This window comes from Hordeum vulgare, chromosome 3H (assembly GCF_904849725.1).
Source record: "Hordeum vulgare subsp. vulgare chromosome 3H, MorexV3_pseudomolecules_assembly, whole genome shotgun sequence".
In the NCBI taxonomy this organism is placed as follows: Eukaryota; Viridiplantae; Streptophyta; class Magnoliopsida; order Poales; family Poaceae; genus Hordeum; species Hordeum vulgare.
In genome coordinates this window covers 100,136,449-100,143,598 of record NC_058520.1, presented here as the reverse complement: position 1 = coordinate 100,143,598, position 7,150 = coordinate 100,136,449, and positions in this window count along the sequence as shown.

Below are 7,150 nucleotides of genomic sequence, written 5' to 3'. Positions count from 1 at the left end.
AATTTTCCTCAGTTTGAGAAATTTGCTTGTTGGAGGAGGTAGTTGCAGTATTTGTCGTTGCATTGTCTTTAGCTGATGCAGCTGATTCTTGAGCAGATTCCTCACAAAAGGTTTTCTCATCATAACCTGTGAGGATTTCTTTTGCAGTAGGAGTCGGAGGAATTTGAGTTGACCTCGGTGAGCGAGGATGAGTGTCTTCCCAGAAGTCATCATTAATCACCGGAGTGTTGCACCCAGTTTCATCATCACCCACTTGTTCTTCAGAGGTCTTTGGGTGAATGGTGGACTGAGGAATATCGTCAATCAGTATTTCCTCATCCATGATTTCTTCATCTTGAGCATCCTCCATTTCTTCATCATCTTCAGGAATGACATAGTCAACTCCGAAGGAACGATCAAGTAAGATGGAGCTACATTCAGAGGAGTAGCATCTACTAGGGCAGTTGAAGACTCTGACTGAGTGACCTTTTGTCGTTTAGCCTCTCATGTTTCTGAGGTCATTGAAGCTTTTCTTTTCTTTGCTTCTTTCTCAGCAGCTTTGGTCCTCTTCACGTCTGATCCAGACAGAGTCACTTTCTTCACCTTTGAGGGTTGAGGTGAAGGAGTAATTTCATCAGCTACTGGTGAAGTGTCATGCCTCGTAGTTTCATCAGCTAGAGCAGTTTCTTCAGCTGGAATATCTTGAGGAATTTCCTCTGCAGCTGGTTCATCAGTTTCATATTCCTTTGTGAGCTAAACAGGGTAGCTAGACAGAGGTGGCTTTTGCTGCATGGGAGGAGCAGTTCTCTTGTTGTATTCATCAACTGCAGTTGTTGCAGCCTTGATGAAATTCACCTTGACACCTTGAGGATCAGATAGACTTGTGTACTTATATGTCAGGGTTTTAAGTTCAGCATGAGTTGATACAAGTGCTTCATGCATCAACTTGAGGAGATTATGCTTGAGGAATTTCTCCTTCTTGAGTTTAGCAGCCTTTGCTTGCTTGGCTTGCTGTTCTTTCCACTTTGCCTCATTGATGAAAGTTGTTATCATGTGGCTTACACGAGGAAGAAGCTTTAAGTCATCAATAGGAGTGTTTCGATCTTCATACCAGAGGTCAATGAAATCCAGCAAAACCTTCGGGTCCATGGCAAGAGGAATGGAGTTGCCTGAGGCTTGAACAACTTGTTCCTGCTTATTTCTGATGATAGCTTGGAGAGTCTCCTCATCAAATTCTTCACTTCCTTCTGATGCAGAAGGAACATTGATAACTTTGCTCAGACTTGGCCTGATGCCTCTTCTAGCCGTCATTTTAGTCTCCAACAAAGGTGGTGAAGGCTTTGTGGCACAGCTCATGGCAGACTGCACTGAGGAACTTCATTGAGCAGCATGATGCTTAATGAGATGCTTCTGTTGAGGTTGTGAAGACTGTTGTGCAGTTGAAGATTTTGCAACCATAGCAGCCTTCTAAGACATTTGCTCTTTCAGCACTGAGGCTTTGAGTTTCTTCAGCACAGTCTTCTTCTAAGGAATTTCTGTAGCAGAGGCTTCAACAGCTGAAGGTGGCGGCAGTGCATGCAGCAGCAGAGTCATCATTGAATTTCTTCACGCCTGATTCTGCCTTCTTTTGTATCTTAGAGAGATATTTGCTCTTCTCATGTGGATAATCCTCAATGGTTTCAACACTTGAGGGATGAGCAACTTGTTGATCACCCTAAGGAGGCCTCTTGCACGGTGGTTTGAGGGCGAATTTCTTTGCATACTTAGGAGTAACATATATGTACTCGTTCCGCTCCTTAGCCACCTGCGTTCGATTTTGTCAAGCCTTATCCTGCGCTTCGCCATGGTTTCTTTGCCATGAATTTCCTCATCAGGAGTGCAGTAGTCAGCATATATATCTCCTGGTATCTCAAAAGTTGTGTTCTGTTCAAGCTTCTTTCCTCCCTTTTGTTTTCGGTCATCTTCAATTTTTTTCAACTAAGGCTTTTGCTGGGGAATATGAACTCTTCAAGATTCTGATGACAGAGGTAGAATTTCTTCGAGAAACGCTGCAAATGAGTTAAGTTGATGAGAACCTAGTGATTCATCAGCTGATATTTTTGTACCTCTGAACAGAGTATAGGTGCGAAGAATTGGGAGAGGTTATATGCATTCTCAGATTTGAAGAAATTGAAAAAGTATAGTAGTTGAGGAATTTGACCAGTGGGTTGTGGAATTTGACTAAGCATTCTGATCTTGGGTTCCAGAGTTGTGCAGATTCGAGAATTTACACAATTGAGGAATCTCATGAAGAATTTTGAGTGGCTTAGTGAAATTCATCAAGTGTTTGAGGAATGAATGTGCGTGTCTGACAAACACTCTGAAGAAAAACAGATTTCGCGAGTCTTAAGTGAAATATTAGATCAACCGAGGCAATAAAATAGGATTTCAATTACCCTGAGCGAAGAACACGAAGAACTGGAGCAGTAAAAGAGAGAAGCTCTTTCGTTCAGATCTTCCACGCCCTAACTTGGCGACAGAGATCTTATACGGCGGTGGCGCAGGGAGAGATTCCGCGTCCGGCGTGAGTTCGGCGAGGGCGAGGGCGAGGCAGTGAAGCTTTTCCTCCCCGGCGACGAGATTGCTAGCGGTGGCGCTAGGGTTGAGCTCGAGCGGAGAAGACGAGAGGACGAAGAGTTTTGACTGAGGGTGGTAAGGGCCTATTTATAGCTCACGTGAAAAACTGTTCGGCCAAAACATTCAGATGGAACTGCCCTTGCCCATTCATCTCCGCACAACACATGGAGCCCCTGAGTAAGGTGGTGGAGATCGTAGTTATCCGATGGTGAGAAGTGAGTCCAGTTACTGTGTAACGTTATAAAAATGATTTTTGAATCTTTGAGGATTTTGTTGCAAATTCCTCAGCTAACAAGGACACAATGAGGATTTTGAACAAGTGTCAAGTAGAACGCATATGAATAAATGAATAGACTGGGTTGAGCTTAGCATAGAGGGGACTCGGGTCCGATCACATTCACTTAGACAAAATATCAAATTGAAGACTGAGGTATAAGTGAATGTTGTTTAGGATTTCAAAAACTAAGTCTATATATATATATATATATGCAAATGAAAATCATCAAACATTTCGAAGAATTTTAAGATTTTTAAGATTTTGAAAAACTTGAGGATTTTGTGACGAAGTGTCAGATTGATGAATTTCAACTTTGAGGAAAACAACTTGAAGAATTTCAAAGTTGGGTGGTGGCGTAACCTACCGTATAAGAATGATGATTTCAGGCGCCGCGTACAATTGTCGTAGGGCCCTGAGAACAAAATTCTTCATTAATTTCTTCACACTAAGAGTGATATACTTCATTGATAGAAGAAAATCGATTCTTTGTAGGTTGCACATCTAAGTCATCAATTTTGCATAAGTGTTAGGATGTGTGCATGTTTTCACAAAACATTTGAAGACTCTAGGATATTTAGCTCACACCTCAACTTGCAAAACCTTTTCTCATCCAAGGGCTTTGTGAAAATATCTGCTAGTTGATCGTCAGTCTTCACATGGTCGATGATGATATTGCCCTTAAGGTCATGGTCTCGAAGAAAATGATGACGAATCTGGATGTGCTTAGTCTTCGAGTGTTGTACTGGGTTGTAGGCTATCTTGATTGCATTCTCATTGTCACAGTAGAGGGGTACATTCTTCATGTTGATGTCGTAGTCTCTCAGGGTTTGCTTCATCCACAGTAGTTGAGCACAGCAGGATCCAACAGCAATGTACTCAACTTCGGCAGTGGAGAGAGAGACACAGTTCTCCTTCTTTGAGGACCAGCAGACTAATGATCTTCCGAGGAAATGGCATGTCCCTATTGTTGACTCGCCATCCACATGGTCACGAGCATAATCAGAATCAGAATATCCAACGAGATGAAGATTTGAGCCCTTGGGGTACCATAATCCTAGTGTTGGTGTGTGAGCTAAGTATCGTAGAATATGCTTCACAGCTTTATGGTGTGGTTCCTTCGGTTTTGCTTGAAAATGAGCACACATGCAAACACTAAGCATTATATCTGGCCTAGATGCACATAGTTACAATAAAGAGCCAATCATCGAGCGATATACCTGCTGATCGAAATATTTACCATTTTCGTCAGTGCACAGGTGGCCGTTGGTTGGCCTAGGGATCTTGGCGCCTTTGCATTCATGCATGTCGAATTTCCACAGAACATCTTTTAGGTATTTCTCCTGTGATATGAAGATGTCATTGCGTTGTTGACGAATTTGAAGACCTAAGAAGAATTTCAGCTCCCCCATCACATCCATCTGATATTCTTCACTCATCATGTAAGCAAATTCATCACTGCAACGTTTGTCAGTACAACCAAAAAAAATGTCGTCGACATATATTTGGCACACAAATAGTTCATTTTCATACGATTTTGTGAAAAGAGTTGGATCGAGTGAACCAAGTTTGAAGCCTTTCATCATGAGGAATTCCTTCAATGTATCGTACCACGCCTGAGGGGCTTGCTTGAGGCCATCGAGTGCCTTTTTGAGTTTCAAGACAAATACTTTTGTCTGAATACTTTGTTTGGATACTTTGGATCCTCAAAACCTGGGGACTGAGCAACATATACTTCTTCCTCAATCTTACCATTGAGGAATGCACTTTTCACATCCATTTTATATAGAGTAATGTTATGATGATTAGCATAAGCAAGTAGAATTCGAATAGGTTCAAGTCTAGCAACAGGTGCAAAAGTTTCATCGAAATCAATTCCTTCAACCTGTGTGTAGCCTTGGGCTACAAGCCGTACCTTATTCCTCACCACTTGACCATCCTCATCTTGCTTGTTTCGAAAAATCCACTTGGTGCCGATGATATTGTGCTTGCGAGGATCTGGTCGTTTGATGAGTTCCCACACGTCATTTAGCTTGAATTGAAGAAGTTCATCTTGCATGGCTTGAATCCAATCAGGTTCCATGAAAGCTTCAACAACTTTTCAGGGTTCTGTGATAGACACAAAAGAGAAATGCCCACAAAAATTAACTACATGTGAATCTATTGAACGAGTGAGAGGACCTAGCGCATTGATGTCATCGAGGATTTTGTGAAATTCTACTTCATTTGCAATCCTAGGATGAGATGGTTGAGGATTTTGTCTCGGCTGAGGAATTTGATATAGAGCAATTTCCTCAGGTGCACCTTCTTGAATTTCATCAGTGCTGGGAAAGGTTTCTTGAGCAATTTCCTCAGTAGGAACGATGTCTTCAGTAGCTTTGAACCTTATAGCTTCCTCGGGAGATAATTTGTCTGGCATAGGAGGCAATTGATCTCTTTGCGAGCCATTAGTTTCATCGAACCGCACATCTACAGTTTCAAGAACCTTGTTGTAATAGGTGTTGAAGACTCTGTAGGTGTGCGAGTCCTTTCCGTAACCAAGCATAAAACCATCATGTGCTTTAGGTGCAAATTTTGAGCTATGGTGAGGATATCTAATCCAGCATTTTGCACCGAAAACATTGAAATAACTTACATAGGGTTTCTTATCAGCGAGGAGTTCATATGAGGTTTTCTTGAGGAATTTGTGAAGATATACCATGTTGCTGATGTGGCAAGCAGTGTTGATTGCTTCAGGCCAGAAATGACGAGGAGTCTGATATTCTTCAAGCATAGTCCATGCCATTTCAACCAGAGTCATGTTCTTGTGTTCAACGACGCCATTTTATTGAGGAGTATAAGGAGCAGATATTTCGTGAGTAATACAAAGTTCATCAAGATAATCATCAAGACCAGTGTTTTTGAATTCTGTCCCATTGTCACTCCTGATGTGTTTGATCTTGACGCCGAAGTTTGTCGAGGCCCTTGAGGAAAATTGTTTGAAGACTTCCTCCACTTCAGTTTTATACAGAGTGATATGTACCCAAGTATATCGAGAATAGTCATCAACGATGACAAAGCCATATAAGGATATTGCATTGGTTAGAGTAGCATAATGAGTCGGTCCAAATAGAACCATGTGAAGCAACTCAAACGGAGGAGTAGTACTCATGGTAGTCTTCAAGTGGTCTTTAGATCTTGCCATTTTTCCCGACTCACAAGCACCGCGGAGGTGGTCCTTGAGGAATTTGAATGATTCAATGCGAATGACATGCTTCTTCTTCACCAGCGTGTGCAAATTTTTCATCCCTGCATGACCAAGTCTTTGATGCCATAGCCAGCCTTCTGAGGTTTTTGCTAGTAAGCATGTGGCTGGTTGAGGACCTGTGGAAAAATCAACAATGTACAAATCTCCTCTCCTAAAGCCTTCGAAGACTTTGGATCTGTCAGATTCCATGATGACTACACATCTATATTTTCCAAAGATAACAACCATATCAAGATCACAAAGCATTGAGACACACATGAGGTTAAACCCAAGGGATTCGACAAGTATGACTTTGTCCATGTACCTGTCCTTGGAAATAATCACTTTGCCAAGTCCCAATACCTTGCTTTTACCTTTGTCAACATAAGTGATTTGCTTCAGAAGTGATGGAGTGAGTGGCATATTCATCAGCAAGCTTTTATCACCAGTCATGTGGTTTGTCCAACCACTGCCGAGAACCCACTCATTACACTTGGGTTTGTCATCCTTCAGATGAATTAGTACATCTTACCATCTCATATGCTTCAGACTTGAAGAATATGATTTCATTTTCATCAAATAGGAATTTAACCATAAACAGTAAATTTGAGGACGTGTGAAATGTTATCATTTCATCAATTTTAGCTTGCGTCCAATCAAGCATTTTCCTCAGGTCTCCAGTAAATTCTGCTGATGATGATTTTCATCTGGAGACCTGACCTGCAGAAGTGATTAGTTCAATTTCTTTACCACCCACATATGTAGGGGTGGCAAATAGTTCATCATCCTGCGAGCACCATATGAGAAAGGGGGCATTGAAGCTAATGCACTTCGTATCACAGTAGGGGGTTAGAGTACTCAAATGAATAGGCAAAGAAGTTCTTTGAGAATTTATGAACATAATAATTTGAGGAATAATGCTCATATTCATATCTCTTGTATTTTCCCTGCATATCACAAGCATTACCACCAGTACGAGCATAGTATTAACCAGTTGAGGATCTTGATCCTCTTGAAGACTTTGGTCTACCTAAGGAATTTGATCTGGGGTTCAG